Below are 20,418 nucleotides of genomic sequence, written 5' to 3' on the forward strand. Positions count from 1 at the left end.
GCTTGACTCTTCTCATTAATGTTTTACTTCAGCGTTATACAGAAATGCTGTATTGATGCTCATTTTATGTATTGGGTACAAATAACTTCTGGTGACATTAAAATATGAGTAGAACATTGCTAAACAAATGGGTTTGTTTGCTAATCAAGAACATTTTAATTCGCAAACTATGCTAATCAATTTTTGAAAACTAATTTATGCCTTGGTGTAGTGAGAAATACAAAAAAAGTTATATGGTTAGCCGTGTTGAACAATGCCAAGGGACAGACTAGGAACAAGAGGCAAGTTTCACCTTTAAATACAAATTTTAAAAATTGTTTTTTATATCACGTCGGGCTTCAGCCTCTAAGCACAAGACCGGTACAGTGTATCGAACCTGTGCTGCTCTGCGTTGTCTTTTTTCCAAGCTACGCATGTTGCACCTGAGCTATCCATTGTCAACGAACATGTATAATTGCTCTTCTATGTACTACACCTGGGCCAGAAACCAAGCTGCTATTCCGGTCGTAGGGCCTTTTCATACATCTGTAGGACAATGTGTTTTTGATCACTTTTCCCAGAAAAGGAAGGCAGGTAGTCAAACAGGTACTGACAGGTGATCCAAGTCAAGGTTCACTTTTAGGAGACGCAATTGTATTATGTCTGTTTTTATTGAGGAGGGTATGACTCCCTGTGGAAGGGACACAGGGGCAAGCGTATTTTGCCCATGAGGAACTTGATAATGGAGAAGGTGTGGATGCTTCGGCATTTTTTTGGTCTGTGAGATGTAAGGCTGTCGTGGGATGTGCGGGCTGAAATGGACCTGTGTTTTGACCATTGATGTCACTTTTATGAGGGGATCAGTGAAGGTGATGTGTTACCACCATCTTTTTAACTGAAGGGCGTGGCTCTGTGGTACTCTCAAGCCTGGTCCGGACACTAAACCCCTTTTTCCGTGGCCTTGGCCATCAACAGTTTTCTGTGGTTACTGAGCCAAACCCCCCCCTCGCTCTCTGGTTGTTTTTGCATATCCGCATCAGCCTTCTGGGGCATATGCTGTTGCTTTCGCTCTCGCCAGTATTTCACTGCCTCATTCGTGCCACGTAATTGCACGGTATTCCTTCTCTTTACTCCCCTCCCCCTCACACTTCTTATTTATAGTGTTGTAGCTCCATTCGTCCAGTCACATGATGATTGGTAGTGAGGGCAGACATCTTACGCTGTTCTGCCTCTGAACATGTTGATCTACAAGAGCACACACATTAAACACAGAGGCTCCATTTCCGTGAGTCGTACCATAAAGAAAATGAGTAAAAGGCGTGCATAAGCCTTTTTCTTTACGCAGTGGGTCATTTTCCTCAATTTATATGGTGGAGAGGAAGGACATAACGCAACTTGTGCTTCCTCCGCCTCCTTTTCTCTCTGCCACACAAATGCACCAGCTTTTGAACCGGTATGAAAATTCATGACAGTGCAAACGCTGGGGATCCCTATGGAGTCCACTGGCTTTATTCACCAGCATAAAGCCAGCTGACGCCATAGGGATCCATTGTACATACTGACTGCCATGCTTGCTTCCATGGCGGCAGTGTGTACAATTAATTTTAAACCTTTCCTGCCATGCGAGCATGGTATGCATCATTTACTAAAGAAGGTGATGTACACGTGTGTATGCCTCTATTTTCCGTGCACATTTGCACTCTGTCAAATTACTCTTCGAAGAAAACTGAGCGCCACACACATTCAACACACAAAACAGAAAAATAATGAACTCCATGTAAAGAATCCTTTTTGCAAAGATTTAAAGCTACAATCTATCTAAAAAAAAAAGTACAGTCTATAAATTATGTCAATACCAACTTTAAGGTTATACAGAAGCAAGGTAGAACCCTGTCCACATAAGCGCTGGGTCAGCAATATGTTACACAATGGTTGTATGGGTTTGTAAAGACTTAGGGCCTCATCACAAGTTAGGCAGTATTCTGACTGGGATACCGCCCAACTGTGTTTGAGTCATCGCTCACCCGTCCGACGGTATTACTTCCGGATCACGGGTTGGGCGCTAACCACTACTCCCCATTCCCCATTGGGTCCTTTCTGCGCAATTCCCATGTGGTAATACCACCGGCAGTAATTGTGCCAAAAGTTGGCATTTTTCCGGTGTGTTTACCCTCAGCTCTGAGCTGGGGTAAACACGCTGGCCTCGAGATTGGGCAGAGCGTTAAATGCGGCAGTAACAATGTTAGTGCCCCATTTAATGGCTACCGCCCAACTTGTGATAAGGCCCTTAGTCTATTCATATGAAGTTGATCATAGAGTTTGTTTTAATTAGAATGTCAGCCAACTCGTGTTTCGACACTCCTGGGTCTTGGTGTGTGATTCGAATTAGGGGTCTTTACAAACACATACAACCATTGTGTAACATATTGCTGACACAATTTGCGATTGAAGGGTGCCATCTCCTTAGAACCCGATCACTGGCAGCAGGGTCCCGCACCTAATTCAACAGATCAGCGCAATTAGCTAATAATTCTTGTGCCCTACCCTCACTTCCCAACTTTAAGGTTACTACATATTCACAAACAACACAAAAGTAAAGTCTACAGACGTTGGGAATACCAATATTTATGTCCGTATACAATAAAAACACACTAGAAATTAAATATTTCTCAAATACAGACGTATTCCATCACAATAGAAATTAAACCTCAATTCACGCAGCAACACTATTTCCCAACCCTCACTTTAAATGTCAGCTGAGTCCAGGGGCGCCGAGTACGGGGGGCTCTGGGGCCTGAGCCCTCCCCTCCCCCCGGCAAAATCAAGTCGGGGCTGAGCCCCCCGCCCCGCCCCGGCCGGAGAGAAGTGAGGCAGCATCGAGGGCCCTTTCCATCAATACTGCATCACTTCTCTCCGGCCGGGTAAAAGTGCGAACATGTCCGATTAAGCTCTCCCATCTAGGACTCATATTGGTGTATGGTCCTGGAGGGGAGGGCTTAGGGCAGCGGCATTCAAACTCTGGGGCTGCCTCTGGTGGGCCGCAGCCTCATGCCCAGGGGGGCGCGCATCCACAGTTAGAAAAGAAAAAAAAAAGAGGATAAATTACCAAAGGATCGGGCTGTTGCTTCATCAACAAGCAGCAGCCCGATCCATGACCCCTGCCACACATGCTTAGGGCGACAGGGTCCGTGCCTTTGTGAGGCCTCAGGCTCCATTAACAGCCTATTTATGAAGACAAAAGAAGGTGTGTGCTTTTTATTTTCTTCATGAATAGGCTCCTGATGGAGCCTGAGGCCCCACAAAGGCCCGGCCTCTGTCGCACTATGGGTGGTGGCAGCACAGTAGTTTCTAGCCCATTTGGTGCCCAGGGTGAAACACTAGGAATGAGCCCCCCCACCTCGCACCCCACTGCACCCCACTCCCACCACACCCTGCGCACCACTCCCAAACTCAATATAACACTGCACAACATTGGGACACGGGGACCAGTGGGGGCACACATTGGGACACAGGGACCAGTGGGGGCACAACAGTGGGACACGGGGACCAGTGGGGACACAACATTGGGACACGGGGACCAGTGGGGGTACACTTTGGGACACAGGGACCAGTGGGGGCACACATTGGAACACAGTGGGACACGGGGACCAGTGGGGGCACACATTGGGACACGGGGACCAGTGGGGGCACACATTGGGACACAGTGGGACATGGGGACCAGTGGGGGCACACATTGGGACACAGGAACCAGTGGGGGCACACATTGGGACACAGTGGGACATGGGGACCAGTGGGGGCACACATTGTGGCACGGGGACCAGTGGGGGCACACATTGTGACACAGGGACCAGTGGGGGTGGGCTGGGAGCCTGCTCTGACTTCCGTAATGTCACGTAGTACTTCCGTACAACGTGACATTACAGTCAGAAGAGGCAGCGCCAGCACCTGCTACGGCGCTGCCGAACTCTCTGCCCTCGGCAATCGCCGCCACAAACCCAGACATGTGAACCCCTCCAGCCAGGGGCAGGGACTGAGGCAATTGTGCCCCCGGGGGCAATTGCGCCCCAGGCAGCTGCCTGCCTTGCCCGAGCCAAGAAATGGGCCTGGATGGCAGCAGTGGTGTGGAACTGCCCAAGTGTTCGCAATTTGGAATATTTTGGTGAATGCCGTTTTTTATTTTGCACACTTTAATTCTCTCTTCATCCGTCTACAGTAACCTCAAACAAGCATTGGCAATGCCAACCGTTTGGGCTTTTGTGCAGGCAGGGGAAAGGCACTTGCCAGGCACAGCCATAGTGGTATTAACTGGCCATTGATTGTAGCAGGTGCAAAATGGGGCGCGTACCAGGGCGGCCTCTAATAGCAGTCCCTGACAAATGAGGTGTACGCTCGTTTCTTGGAAGGTAAGACGTTATTAAGCATAAGTGGGGTTTACTTTTTTTACTGACTCCTTCAGTTTTTGAATAAGGGGTGTTTCAAATGAATGTTGAAAACCAGGAAAGTGGGAGTTTTTAAAACATGGAGACAACCATGGCTACAACATTTAGACGCGAGTGCTTCCATCAGTCCCAAACATCACCTGGGTGCAGGGTGAGCCTGGGTAACTGCTTTTTAACATTGTACACTACTTTACCAGACTTTCTGGTAAACTACAATGTTAAAAGCAGTTAACACTCTTCCCCCCAAGTCTGAAACCACACTTAATTGCATTATACTTCAGCCAGGATTGCATTATACTTCAGCCAGGATTGCATTATACTTCAGCAGAACATCTGATGTGTCCACTGAAAGGTTTAAGATTAAGCTACATCCCTAACTCTATCTGGTTACCCAGAGGTAACATCTTAGCAAATGTCACTTGTGGCTGGCCAATCTACAGCAGCACTATTGTAAGTTTGAATTGTTGATGTTTTACTGAACTATGGCACCACACACATCTTGCTTGATAGTTTTTAATCAGGAACCGTCTTTACTTCTCGTTTCCCTTGAGTTGTGAACTTTTTTTTGGTGGTGGTGTTGGTACTCCACCTTGCAGCTGTACCTTCTGTTTAGCAAGCATTTCATTCTCCCATCCTAGTTGTGTTGCTGGACGATTATAGAGCGGTGGAGTAGGGGCAGTGATGTCTTACTGGAATGCAACTCGAAGGCTTAAATCTCCTTCTTTCTTGACTTTTAGTATATGCAGTGCACGCTAGCCAATGTTTCCACTGTTCTGCGCTGCGCGCGCCCCTCTCCATCCCGTGCACCCTTGCACCAGCTGGACGACTACATGCAAATTTGCGGTCATATAACTGCCAGTGATGTCACTTCCTGTATTTGGGCCCCCCACCCTTGGAAATTCATAGGTCAGCTCCCCTGGCTGAGTCGTGTTAAGTAGTGTAGCGTGAGTTCTGTAGTGCAGGCAGTAACCGCAACGTTGGCATTCGCAAAGTTTATAGAATTCACCTTTTCATAAAGAGCCATCTAAGCTGGGGTTTTTAATGATGTTTTTCCCACTGTAGGTGTAGTTCAGGATGTTGTCTGGACGGAAGACACACGGGCAGTGAAGTCCCCAAACATCTTTGCTGTGCCATCAATCGCCCCCCTTTTGACGGGCACATTTCAGCATGATCCGTCTAGCCCGCCCGCTTTCATTTGCTTATATTTCCATCAGTGGCCCTCATTACGACCCTGGCGGAAAGGGGAAAACGATGGCGGAAATGCAATACCGCCATCGAAAAGCGCTCGGTGCGACTATGACCCGTCACCGCAAAGTACGAAGCCATTAGCGACACCGTAGTGAACGCCAACGCTAACTGCACTAAGCACGCGCGCGCGCACCATGCCAAACCGCAAACACCACCATGGTGCAACGGTACGGCAATTCCGACCCTAGCGGACATGTACCTAACGCCATCAGGCATGGCGGAATGGACCATTCCGCCATGGCTAGAAATACGGCATCGTGAACCAACCGTAAATGGCCCACTGAGTGCCTGTACTCCACTCCCTGGCCACATTGCACAACTCCTGGCAGGCGCAATGTACTCACACCATGCAACCAGTGAAATCTACAATTCACCCATGCATGCCAACGTAGAAATGCATGCAGGTGTTCGAAGCGCCCCGTGAGTGGGCATCCATGTACGGCATTTCACCATAGCCGTACTGATGCAGCACAGGCATGTGAAGGTACAAGACATCAAAATGGAAATCAAGAACACATGACACAAAACAACAGTAGTCCCCCATCGCTTGCCACCAGCGCAAGGCAACATCCAAAACAGCATCCTGAGGGGGATTGCACCAGACCTGTACTCTTGCCAGTAAACAAACCAACCATCAGCAGAAGCATGTACCACACAAGTTGGCAGAGTGACTGAGCAGCCAGGCACATCCCAAGAGGGGCCGATGGGAGCTGCAGGGCACAGATGGCATGAATACAGAAGCTATTCCAATGGACATGACCCCAGTCCCCCTCCAACAAACGCACGCAAACACAGGCACCTGTGACCAGCCACATTCTGAACATCCCATCATACCATCAATCGACCTGGCTGACAGGCACCAGTCGGCCAAAAGCCAATCCCCCGCCCCTGAACAGCACATCATGTAAACAGTCACAATGGCAGCCCCTATCCGTGACCACACTGTGCTACGTAGGCAAAAGCGGCCAGTACTGTACCACACAACTCAACTCAGAAGGCGGAACACAATGCAGATCATCTCGCAATACATACCGCCACAAATCGAAAATCGCCACATCACCTGCAAAGAATAACGCAACACGCCAAATATCGGAATACAATTTAAATGCACATCCAAATGACAAAGGCCTCACAGCAATTTGTAAAATAACACCAAAACATCCATCATCACCGAGGGCTGCATCTGCAATAATTGACCAGCTTCCACTTGTGTGACGCCCTGTACCATCATGGCACACAGGGCCAACATCAACGTTCCAAAAGGCAACATGGAAGCGGCAAGAACCGCAGGTCCGTCCCATGAGGCAGGCACTAGTCCAGCTGAAAGGCCGAAATGTTGCACCTAGCCACCAGAACAGCGTAAGGGCATGTGGCCCATTGGCGATCGTCCCATAAGATCGTAATGCTGCTCCACTGATTCACCCGAAGCTGCAGGTGTCGAGAGTAAAAACCATCTGGAGGAGTGGCGTACAGATGGCATCTGCAATAGGGCAGGAGATACCTGTCACCAAAATGAAACACAAATTAACCGATTGCACTACATGACACATGATGCATCACTATCTTCATTCAACACACCAAATCCACACCCATATGCATGCTAGGCCACTCCAAAGGAATATACACACCCCTAAATCAGTATCGATACATAACGAAACCAATCGAGGTTAATACACCATTGGCAACGTCGGTTACTGTGCATGCGTCCGTCAAGATAGAACCCATGACATGGGATTAGTAACGTGCCTAGACACAAGTGTATGAAGGCGCGTCGAGACAGGGAGGATCCGACAAGGGCAGATAGACGTAAGTCCCACTATGGCAGCCTTGCATCACATAGCGCAGGGGAAGGGGATTGAATCAAAAAACACATGTACATGGCAGACCCTAAATGGAATCATCTGTCCATGCATCCATTCATCATTCCCTCATCCCGCAATGAAAACGCATGAACATTCACTCACATAATATGTGAAACTTCCATCGCGTCTGTGCGTAATGCAGTCTGCAAAAACCACTGTGCTCCTGGCCGGATCTGTAGTGTCGTGAAGCTAGATGGACTTGGGAACGTCCTGCCTTATCGTCCACTACGCTATTGCGCATCCCATTCAATTCATGTCATTCATTGCTTGCTCGTTATGGGCCCTGTCCCAAGGACATTCAACAATAGAACGTTACATTTCCAGGCAGACCTGTGGGCGTCTCCTCACCGCTACTTCGCAACCAAAAATCCTGGCCTTCGAATTCCACACTTGCAACATTACGTCGAAAAGGCTTCTGTGAACGCTTGCATTCACAATTACATCAATGTAGTGCGGCTGTGTGTCATAATGCTAACTGGCTGCAATCACAAATGGGACGCCACGCCCGTCGGTGAAGTACGATACTGTGCTGCATGAGGGTCGGCCATCGATCGAGCCCTACATACCACTGACTCTTCACAGGTATGTAAGCGGCTGCAATCATAGCATGTGTAACAATGGGAGCATAGCATGAAAATCAGTCAAAGTACATCACACTGCCATCGGGATTTGATACATGATTCCAACCCCAAGATGCCATGCGGCCAAATGCAGCCTTACGTGCGGGACGTGCTCGGCCAGAAGGGATTGCATCTGCCACAGATTCATTCAATCAGCACAGGTGGAGGCCATACAGGCCGACAGCACATATATAGCAGACCCAAACCCCTCCCACAACCACTCCCACTCCAAAATGCTACCGGCAGGACTAGCGATGTTGGGCCTGGGGCACCAGATAGCACTGCAAGTGCTACAACTACAAGAAGACGACGAACAACAACAGGTACAACAACCGGGCGCACAGGGGAGACGGAGGAGAAGGAGGAGGAGGAGGGCAAGGCAGGGTCAGCAAGGCCCACAAGCACTGCCACTACCACCACGCAGGCGGCCCGCAATCCCACGCCTCCGAGCTGATCCGTTCAACCTCACTGCTGAGCAGATCCACACCCTCTACCGTTTGGACCGGGACACCATAATCGCAATTGTGGACATGACACATGCTGACCTCGTGAGCATGATAGATAGCCCAACCGCCATCCCACCCCTACTGAAGGTGGTGTCTGTACTCCACTTCCTGGCCACAGGCACCTACCAGCACACAGTGGGACAGTTGCATGGCATTTCACAGCCACTGTTCTCACGGACACTCTCCCAAGTGTACGATGCCCTCCTGAAGCACGCCGACGACCACATCACACTACCACGCACGTACCAGGAGATTACCAACGCAAAGGTGGGATTCCATGCACTTGGCGGCATCCCGGGTTGCATTGGTGCCATCGACTGCACCCATGTTGAATTGGTTGTCCCACATGCCATGGAGGTCCAGTACCGCAACCGGAAACAATTTCATTCAATCAATGTGCAAATGGTGTGTGACTCCAACAAGATCTTTACGCATTCTTGTGCCAGATTTCCAGGATCTACCCATGATTCTATGGTCCTGAGGAACACAAGAATACCACGCTACATGGAGCGACACGCAGGGCACAGATCCTGGCTACTCGGTGAGTCTCATTCCATGCATGACATCGTGGCCCATTTGATGCGTCAATGACCTTGCAGGAGGGGGGGGGCTACTTAGCACTATCATTCCACTGACACCCTTTATTCGTCCCATACAGGTGATGCCGGGTATCCACTGAAGAGATGGCTCCTTACACCAATCCGGAACCCACAGAACCAGCATGAGGAGGACTACAACCATGCCCACTCACGTAGCCGTGTGGTCATTGAACAGGCATTCGGCCTACTGAAGGCTCGTTTCCGCAGCCTCAGCAGGTCTGGCGGGGCACTCATGTACAGCCATGAGAGGGTTTCTAAGATGGTCATGGCATGTGTCATGCTGCACAACATGTGCATACGTAGGAATGTGCCCATGCCCCCTGACGCTGTACTGCATGCACCTGAAGATGATGATGATGAGGGTGGGGATGTGGAGGGACGCCAGGGAGTCCATGAGGCACAGGATGCACGTGCAATCCGACAGAGCATCATAGATGCATGCTTCTAGCAACCACGCATGGTGCCTATTACACGGAAAGGGGACCTGTGGCACTGTGTGTGTGTAGTACACGCACATAGTGGACTGTACGCCTATGAAGGCCTCGTACGCAAATATCAATGTCCACACATGTCATTGGATGATAATGAAGTGCTGTATTGTTAATGTGATTTGATTCATACACCCTATGGACCCGCCACCCAGTGAAGCCCAACACACCCCCTCCACCCTACTTCCTCCCCCCCCAACACCAGTGTCCAGATATGCATGCTGCCCGTGGGTAGACGCTATTGCAAGCCCCCTCTACGGGTATCAGGGGCACCCCTGCCCGTGGAGCGCAGGTTCCTGCCAGATCTGCGTTGGGGGCTGCCCTGGACGGAACTTGCCACGGATGACGTCTCTGCCTGCTCGCGTCCATGCATGTCTCTGAGGGTTTGTGAGAGCTCCGAGAGCACACGGCGCACAGCAGCAAGTTCAGCACAAACGTCTTTGGACGTCGCATGCAGTTCCCCCCTCAGGCTCTCGGTGCTTTTCTCCATTTGTGCTCTCAGGCTCTCGGTGCTTCTCTCCATTTCTCCCCTGAGGCTCTCACTACTTTTCTCTATTTGTGCCCTGAGTGTCTCGGTGGATGTTTCCATGGCTGCCCTGGAACCCCCGCATTCATTTGCATGGTCCTTGAGTAGCGTGGACGCTTCCTGCTGTTGCTCGATCAGCAGGTCGAGGGACTGTTGCCTCTGCTGGGCCATGGACATTTGCGGTGGTGTGACAGGGGGGCTGCTCAACACATGTTGCCTTGGCACAGGACTTGTGGGGGTTGGCCAGTCGTCGTCTTCAGGGTGCCCCTGCGTGGTTTCGTCATGGTGTAGGGGATGGAACATGCAGGGGGATTGGGAAAGGTCATGGATGGTACCTACGTCGCCAGCACTGTTTTCCGTGTCGGAGCATGCTGGCATGACAGCTGTGTCACCTATGGTGCTGCTACCACCAGAGGCAGTGCCATCAGATACGTTCTTTGGGGGGACCTGTGGTGCTGGGGTTGTGGACTTGCTGGCTGCTGGGGTGCCTGTTGCAGTCCCCTCCAGTGTGCTGGCACTTGATTCCTGCTGCTGCCGTGTCTTGATCCTTGCACCTGAGGTGGAGGCTCTTGGGACGTTGGTCCTGGCCCTCTTTGCAGGCGTGCTGGTAGGGGTGTCCTGCAGCTCGTCGTTGGTATCGGACCCTGTGGTGGAGTAAAGAGGGGCGAGCGTTAGTTATGGGTCTGTCGGATTTGGAATGGCAACGTGTCAAATGCATTGGGGTGGTACATGAGGCTGATATGGGACTGGGCCTTGGAGGTGGTCTCATTTTCGTGTGGATTGAGGATGCATTCATTTGGCTGCCTGCAGTTAGGGGGTGCATGCTGCACATGTAGGGGTTGTTTATGGCATCTTGATTAATTTGTTTATTCATTCTGACTTTTAGAGGGCGCTGTCAGGGCAAAGTATGTATTGCACTATGGGGTCACATGGTACTGCACATGTTCGTGGTTTGTGGATTTCGCATTGTTTCTCTTGGCAAACCTACCTGATTCTCCGGATGTCGGCACTCCTTTCTCCATCCCTCCGACTCCCTCTATGCTCTCCACTCCTATGGTGGAGGCGCAGATCTCCTCCCAGGGGGTCAACTTGATGGGCGACTCTGATCCCCCCCCGGTAGCTGTGGCGATGTTCCTGTTCGCAGAAAGTATGCTGCGTACGCGGATCCGCAGGTCGTCCCACCGCTTGCGACATTGCTGTGGCGTGCGGGGTGTTGTCCCCACCGCACTTACGCGCTGTGCCACAAGGGCCCATATGGCCTTCTTGTTGGCAAGGGCCGTCCTGGTCATTTGACTGGAGAAGACGACGGCGCCATTTTCCTGCAGGGTCTCGGTCAGCACGGTCAGTTCCTCTCGGGAGAAGTGGACCTGCCGCTTGCGATCACACGCTTTCTTGGCTACCTTTCCCATATTTATTTTTTGAACTGGGGTTGCTAACGGGTTGGGATGTGTGTCAGGGTCGGATTTTTAATGGTTGTGTTGGGATTCGGATTTTATAGTTGTGCGGCGTGCTGTTTCCCGTTCCGGCCACATGCTTTTACTTCCGTTTCCGTATATTTACGGTGCCCGTAATTTGCGGTGCCCGCTCATTACGGTGCCCGCTCATTACGGTGACCGCTAAGATGGGTGGCGGTATTGCACCTGGTGCAGCGTACGGCGGCGGTAAGGGCCGTTTTGGGGTCATTTCCGCCATCGCAGCCTTTCGGATTCCGCCATGGCGTAATGCTCGTGCCCGATGGGTCGTAATTAGCCGCACTTTGCTCCTTCGTGCAATGGCGGAAACGCTATTTACGCTGTTGCGGTCCGGTCAGTCAATTTCCGCAAGGGTCGTAATGAGGGCCAGTGTGTCCGCGAGGCTCCCCAGTGAGCAGCAGGCTTCCTTTTCTATGTAATTGCCTCTCTGCTCTCCCAGAGAAATAGAAATGAGCGCCCTGCTCCTGCACATTAACGGTCGGAAGTGGCGCTTCGGGGCCTTGGCCTTTCGCAGCCAATAGTTGGGACATAGCACATGGCTTCCAAAATCTCCGTTAGAGATTGCCCTCCTTATTTAGCAGTTTCCAGAGGGACTCTCTATGCACCATTCTACCTCTGACACGTATTTTCAGAACATTTGTCTGGTATCTTTTTCACTTTAATGAGTACAAAGTGAGCCATTTCCTTTTCTTGCCCGGATAATTTGCTGGAAGCGGATAACTCGCATCCTTTGTGTCTACATCGTGTGTCTTGGGACAAATTCGTTTACTTTTCGGTGTCACTGTAACCGCTGATTAACACATTCCCACAATGAAAAAGCGCCAGATGAATGCGCCCTTTTTGCGTCCATCGCGCTTGGGTCTTTCGTAAAATGTATGACATCTAAAAAGAACCCAGGCTTTGGAAGGGTATGAATCAGGAGTTGAAGTGTAACATTTTTTTTTTTTAAGTAGAGCAATGATGTTCCCTGTACATGGGGCCTTCCTTTCCTTCACTCCGTGATGCTCATTTTACAAAAGTATTATGAAGGATGAAGAAAGCAAGAAAATGCATTTAAATTACCTTCATTACCCACACAGCATGCAGCCTCCCGTTTCCATTCACCCACCCATCCACTCCTCCTCTTACCATGATAATAGAGACAGAGACTGCCCCTCACCCCTGCCAATTACCTACAAAGACCCCTGTACCTATATATGATATGGTAGATCATTTATACCGTGCCTGTACACAAGTGTTTCTAGGCGCTACAAGACAAGAGAGGGTACGGAGGGAGGACAAGACAAACAATCTTACTAGGCCTTGTGTCATTCAGATGGTACAAGTGTAGTAACGCAGAGTGCAGGGGGAGGGGAAAGGAGGAAGTGCAAGGAGGGGCGAAGGATAAAGTGCAATCAGGGCAGCATTGATCTGAGTAAGTGCAGCCAGGACAGCGCAGATCTAGTTAAGTGCAAGGAGGCGGGGGACTGTAGGCGGTTACAGTTACAGCCCCTAGTGCGTGATAGTCCTGGAGGCATTGCAGGCAGAATGGTCAGGCGGAGCTCGGTACTCAGTGAGACTCTGAGGGTAACCAAGCAACCAGTTCAAAGGCAGATTGTTGATGAGCTGGGCTTTTTAGCACTTTGGGAATGGCAATCTATACAAATAAACAGAGTAAGTCCAGCAGCTGCGAAATAGTGCAGTGAGATGTAACAGAGGCTCAATACCAGCAGGGGCACAGGTTCAAGTCCCCAGCAAGGGAAAACAAAACAAAAAAACACAAATGTCATCTGCCTTTCTGTCCTGGAATGGTGTACCAGGTTACATAAAGCGAATGATGATGGATAACGTACCCTTTAGTTCCCTCCTACTTTGACCTCTGTTATGAATATGTGCAGTAAAATCCTCTCTGGCCCAGGCCAAGAAGACAGTGGCGGTGGGAGTGGCGTTGATCTTCCCAGAATGGATACCTGTGTCCATTTCGTGCATTGAAACACTTGTGTATAGGCGCGTTATTAGTATCATATCATATCATCCCTACTCAGGCCTACTCCTCCTTCGAGTGCCTAGTCTGCAGGCTCTCACTCTCTCCTAAATCTTCTCTCCTTATGGCCACCATCTATCGGCCACCAGGACAGCCCACTCTCTTCCTCTCTGAATGGGCTGACCTGGCCTCCTCCTCTCATCTCTTCCTGATGGGTGATCTCAACATCCATCTGGATTCTCCTGACTCCTCAGGGCCTTTCCACAACTTATGTGACTCTCTCTCCCTCTCTATCCTAACCTCTGGCTCCATTCACACTGTGGGACACATTTTGGCTGCTCTCATGTCTACCGACATCCCTCTCACTACCTCTCTCTCTTGGACTGATAACTCTCTTCTCTCAACACACTTTAAGCTCTCCTCTCCTCTTGCAGCAACTCCCCTGGCACGGCCACTTGGCTTCAAAGTCACCAGACCCATCTAAAAAGTGACAGTGGCTGCCTTTGCTGCCACCTACTCTCCTCCTCCCATTCCTGCGGCTGACACCCACTCTGACATAGCCCTCGCTAACCTCAATCTCTCCATCTCCAACACTCTTCATACTCTTGCCCCTGTCTTGAGGGTCCGACTGAAGCCTTCCAAAAAGTGCAACTCCTGGTACGACTCCAATCTGGCTGCCCCTAAACGCAAGTGTAGGGCAGCTGAACGGAAATAGAACTTGTCGGGTGGACCATCTGACAAAGAGGCCTGCCGCTTCCTTCGAAGGCAATATTGAATCTTCATCCACTCCAAGAAAAGAGCCTTTATTCAAGCCTGCATCTCTGCGGAATCAAACAACACGGCCAAACTTTTCAAAGTGTGCAAGGAACTGGCCAATCCTGCAGCAACCTCTTCCTCTGTCACACCCAACCTGGACCTTTACTTGGCCCTGGCTGCACACTTCATCACAAAAACCCAAGACACCCTTTCCTCCCTCTCTTCCACACCACAGCCTACACCAACACCGGAGCTTCCTTTGGCCCCAACTCCACTTTCCCTCACTTCTTTCTCACCTGTTGAGGAGGTCCCAAATAAGGCCTGCACTCCCATCGCCCATTTCGAAGTATCAGGAACATTCACACCAAAATATGTGACGTATGATGAGCAAATAAACCAGCAGAGAGCCGCAGTTGGGCTCTGCCCAGTGCCCATCAGAAGAGCAACACTGATTGAAGTACCAATAACCAGACAACAATGGGCAGATAGATATCCACTGAAAAAACCCTACCAACAAATGAGACGAAATTAAGATTGCCCAAGTATCGTCCCGGAAGAAACCAAAAAGGTCTTAATTGAAGATGAATGGTGACATCATAAGAACCCGGACAGACTCACAGATGACGACCCGAGAATGACACAAAGAGACGAAACGCCATGAATAAAGATAAAAAAACAGTGTGGCTTGCTATGCTAAGTAGACGAATAGCGCGGCAAGCGTCATTGTACATAATCTACCTAAAAACGAAGCACAGTATTATAAGTGCGAGTCCACTTTGCACGAAAAGCAGAATCAACTTAGGTTACTAAAGGCCAAGCACGACAGACTTCATATTCTAGCAAAACGAGAATAGACGGCTGAATCAAAAGTCAACAGATGCAACTCAAGCCAAAGGAGCCAAGGTCATACCAATAGAAGGAACGAACAGTAGCTACATCTGATTGAAACTTAAGAACAGAATATCCTGCCTCTGAAAGGTCAAGATAAGGAAGCGTAGGCAGGTGTCAAGCAGAATAAGAATTGAATGCACAAATCGAGAGAAACTAGGCAAATTCACAGTGTCTGCATCACGTGACCATCCGAGCAAAGAGAAGCATGAGTTCACACCTACGCGTGGCATCCGCCCCGGAGAAGATAGCGGAACTGTCTCAGGCCGAAGATGCAGTTTCGAGGCCAACTGTCATGGGTGCTAGTCTTGGCCTCTCCACTACTATGCCTCTGGGTTATAAGGGAGCCTGGTCTGAGCAGTCAGGGGCCATTTGGGTTAGGGCCTGGCGAAGTAAAACATTGGCAGCATCACTTTGGACTGGGCACACTTCTTCTTTCACCCGTATTAGTCACAGGGCTTAGATTAGGCTTCTGCACACTCCCGGCCCCTTCAACATGGCGGTATGCCAAAGGAAGGAGAACTGACATGTGCCTTCCAGTCCCTGGGCGTGGTAGGCTATATAAGCCATGCCCAGAGACTGTCCCGTGCTTCGTGTGGAATCCTGTTCACATGCTCACCTTGGCTCTCTTCAGCTCCTGCTCCTCGCATCTTCTTCATTTCCCGGAACACCTGTAAGAAGAAGAAAACTCGTTACGCATCATCCAGAGCTACAATCCACGGCCTCCAGCTTCTGCAAACCTCGGCTCTTGGCAGCGCCGTCGCTCCTGCCACTCCAGCAGCGCCGCCGCTCTCGAACTCTTCAGCAGCGCCGCTGTTCTCAAACTCTTAAGCAGCGCCACAGCCTCTGAACTCTTCAGCCCACCGCCCGCTTCTGGCATCATCTGCTTCAGCACTTCCCGGTGTCCAGCAGCTTTGCCAACCCTCAGCGACATCCTGCATTAAGGAAAAGACAGTGAGTTGGACATTTCACAAAAAACACAGTGCCTTTGGACTATGGGCGCACCCTGAGCCCAGTCACCTGACCCTAAGGGCAGCCTAGAAGTAACTTATCTGCATTTCGCAAGCCCAGTGGAGCAACCGGGGTTCACAGAACTCACCTGCACACCCAGTGGAGCAACTGGGGTCCCATAGAACTCACCTGCAGACCCAGTGGTGCAACTGGGGTCCCATAGAACTCACCTGCATACCCAGTGGAGTAACTGGGGTTTCATAGAACTTACCTGCAAGGCCTGTGGAGCATCTGGGACTTGTTATAGAACTGCATTGCGATCTGCAAATCCAGCACAGCAGCTGGGCCTTCTTAGAACGTACATGCAGCACTACAATCCAGTGGAGCAACTGGGCCATAAGACTCTTCGCTGCTCTCAGCAAAACTCAACCACAACTCAGGGCCGCTGCGCATCGCAGGATGGAGAGCGTGCCAAACCAACAACAGAGGTGAGCTTAGAACCTACCCCATAGCACATAGATACCAGATGGAAGGGGGTTCACAGATTAGGTAGTAGAGCACTGACCCTGTTGTGTTGCATTGACAGATTCCCTTGTTAAAGTAGAAGAGGAAAGAGATCCAATTTCAGGACAGCCGCAAGAGGGATTCATCACTCCCGCAGAGTGAGCAGGTGATTGTGACACCAACCACAGTAGCATAATTGATACATTGTTGTTGAAGTGATGATTGATTGTAACCTTAATTGGAGGAAGGCCGGGTAGCTGACGGGGGCACCCTGCACCTGGCTGACCATTCTGCGTGCTGCTAAGTAAATTGGAAATGTATTCATGGGGCTGGTGCCAACCCAATCACAATAGACCAAATAATCTAGGCTCCTATAGTTAGTAGAGACAATGGGACATCGTACTTTTAGTGACGTCTACAGTAGTCATTTTGAAGGAAGGGCTTAGATGCCCACCTGACAGTGTTTTACCCAATCCCTCACTCCATTACCATATACAGATATAGCACCTATATTAAAGTTACCTTTTCCTAACCAATAGAAATGCTTATTAACTTTTGAGTGTCACACATCACTTATGACGAATTTTCAGTATAAACAATGAGTTTTGTATGAAGTTCAGTGGAGTTGAAGCGAGAAGGACGATCGCATCACTGCTGATTTCCATGACTCCCCATTTTTTGTACTTGTCATTTAATTAAATCAGAAGGTATAAAATTTTGTGAAAATTTGGATTGGAGCTTGCAGTGTTTGGTGCTCGTTCATATTGTTAGAAGTTATTTAAGCCACATGGAAACATTGACAAGTGTTATATAAGATGAAAGGGAACAGAGTTAAGCATGGAAGACATGACTCCATTGGCACACTTATGCAAGCAGTTGCCGAAACACGCACCCAAACTAAAGAAATATAGTACAGAGTGGGTTAAAGGTACCGCCCACAAGATGTTTATTCCATGGCCACAAAATGGGTCTTTATCTAAAGCCATTTTACAACATTTGACAACATATTTGCATGCCACATATACAGGGAAGAAGTTAGAGAAATGCCTGTTCTCGAGTTGTGGAAAATGTATGAACAGGGCAAGGAGGAAGAGCCGCCAACAGATTGGATACTTAATGTATGCACAGAGGGGGTGAGGCGCCTACCGCGCCACCTGCCTCACCCAAAACGAAAGTTGAGGAAAGTAAGGACGAGGGATTATACCCGTTGAGAGAGCTTAAAGCAGCCACGGGGTATAGCAACCCTGCATATAAGTCACCTATACATAGTAGTGATGAAAATCAAGAGAAAGATAAGGACAAGAATATTACCTCCACAGTCCCAAGGGACAAGGAGTAACGTGATGAAGAAAGAAGAGATCAGGCATGGACAAGTGCATCTCTAGACAAGGGAAGAGAAGGGAAGCGATGGAAGGGAAGCAAAGATAGAACTGACGAGATAGCATTCGCAAAAGACAAATGGATGGGAGGACACATTTTATTGAAACTCAATGGCAAAGGCATTGATGGTGCGAAATAAAAGGAGAGGTTAGATGAGACACGAAGTAAGGGCATAGAGAAGGAGTTAAGAGATGAAAGGATAAGAAAGAAATACAGACAAAGGCGAGAACAGCTATATCGCGAAGAGCAAGAGAGACAGCTCGATCGCAACCCAAGAGCAGCCAATGATCAAGACAGACAGAAACAGCAAAGGTTAGAGGGAGAGCAAAGGATACGTGAGAAAATAATAAAAAGATGAAGAGATGAGGAAATGCAAATGGCAGAAGAACATAGAAATGAAAAGAGAAAGGAAGAAGATAGGGTCAGAGAAGAGGCGAGGAAACGCAAAGAATTTGATGACGACGTAGAACGTAAGCGAAGACAGAGAGCATGCGATCTTGAATATCTGGGGAAAGAGGTTAAAAAACCCGCCCCAGTTGTAGACTGGGAAGGCAACAAAGAATTCTTTCCTGAGTACGATTCAGTACCAGGCACGTCTAGGGCAAATATTGACGATGACTTCGACACCAGAAGCATCGGAGAGACGATCGATAGAATATATGATGAAATGGGGCTAGAACAAATCCCCAAGGGGACAGGGAAGACGAGCACCTAGAGAGCACTCAGCTGTATGACACTGAGGATATCTCCTGAAGTAGTGGGAATAGAGAACTATCCCTGGATAGATTAGAAATAAGTAGGAATAAAGAGGAAACGAGAAGTCGCACTAGTTGGGGACAGACAATGTCCGACTCCGAAAGGGAGGAGCAGGAGGAAAATGAGGAAGAGGGAAGGAGCAAAAGACGACTCCCGAGGGAAAAAGGAATAAGATGGTCAGACAATAGCAAATCTTCACCGAGAGCATCAGAGTCCGCCACGCAGCCTGACTGATATGAAGGAGTATATCACGGTCAGAGGGGGGTGTCTTCACCGCCCTATGTGGACAGACTAAGGGCATTGCCAGGTAGACGGCGATGTGGAACTATTACCCCTGCAATAGACAGGAGAACAATGAGAGAAGAGAGAGAGGGCTACACATTCCAATTTGCATTACTCGAGAAGGGGGAGTAAGACCACAATATATACCATGGCCACACATGGATCGAGAACATTTGAAAAACAAGCTTCCAAGGCTGACATCGTGAGCCGGAAAGTGGATACATGAGTTAAACAAAATGACATGAGGAAACACGTCAGCCATAGGGGACATCAAAGGTCTCCTACTCGCCATACTTGGTGAGAGAGCAGAAGATGGGTGGGCATGAGCAGGCTACCCTGGCGTAACCACAATTAATACCACGCACGACAGAGCTCTATTCAACAATTGTAGAGCCACCGTATAGAAAGCGCTACCCAGACACTTCTGATATAGGAGCTATAATGAAGCGAAAGATGAAGGAGTCTGAAGATCCGTTAATTTACATACAAAATTTTCAAGACGCATGGGTGCTCGAGACTCATGAATCTTGGATGAAATCTATACCTGTGTTTTACCATATATTGTGCCAAGGGCTGCCAGAGCCAATACAGAAAAACCTCAAGAAATTGGTGGGAATAGAAGCTTAGCCTTGGGCTGAAATACAGTTGACCATCGTGCATTATTGTAGATTTCTGCAGGAAAAAAATTGCAAAAAGGAAGCAACTCGAAAGGGTGAGGAAGTGAAACTGGTGCAAAAGAAATTGTCAAAATATACTCTTGAGGGAGCCATGATAACTAGCACAGCTGAATCAAGCATGCAACAGGTGGCTAGTCCACAGCAAAATAATCAAGGCAATATAGGGTTTATCCCAGGGGAAGAGGATTTAGGGGAAGAGGATGGCAGAGCAATCAGGGAGGTTTCCAAAATAATCAAGGAGGATTTTAAAATATGCAAAATGGTAACCAAGATATGTCAAATGGGCAAATGATCCAACCACCGCCAGTATGTTGGCTGTGTGGAATGGCAGGACATTTGGTGCGCACATGCAGAAATCAAGGCATGATGCAGGGTGGCCAAGGAACAGGAGCAGGCATGGCAAATCCACCTTTTACAGCAGGGTGGTGCACAGAATCACACGGTGCAGCAACAAGCGCCAGGAGCTCAAATAGGTGTGCAACCACAAAGTATGGGGAATCTTCCACAAGGACAATCACAAAA

The sequence above is a fragment of the Ambystoma mexicanum genome, chromosome 4p, assembly GCF_040938575.1.
Source record: "Ambystoma mexicanum isolate Mex_15411 chromosome 4p, UKY_AmexF1_1, whole genome shotgun sequence".
Lineage (NCBI taxonomy): Eukaryota > Metazoa > Chordata > Amphibia > Caudata > Ambystomatidae > Ambystoma > Ambystoma mexicanum.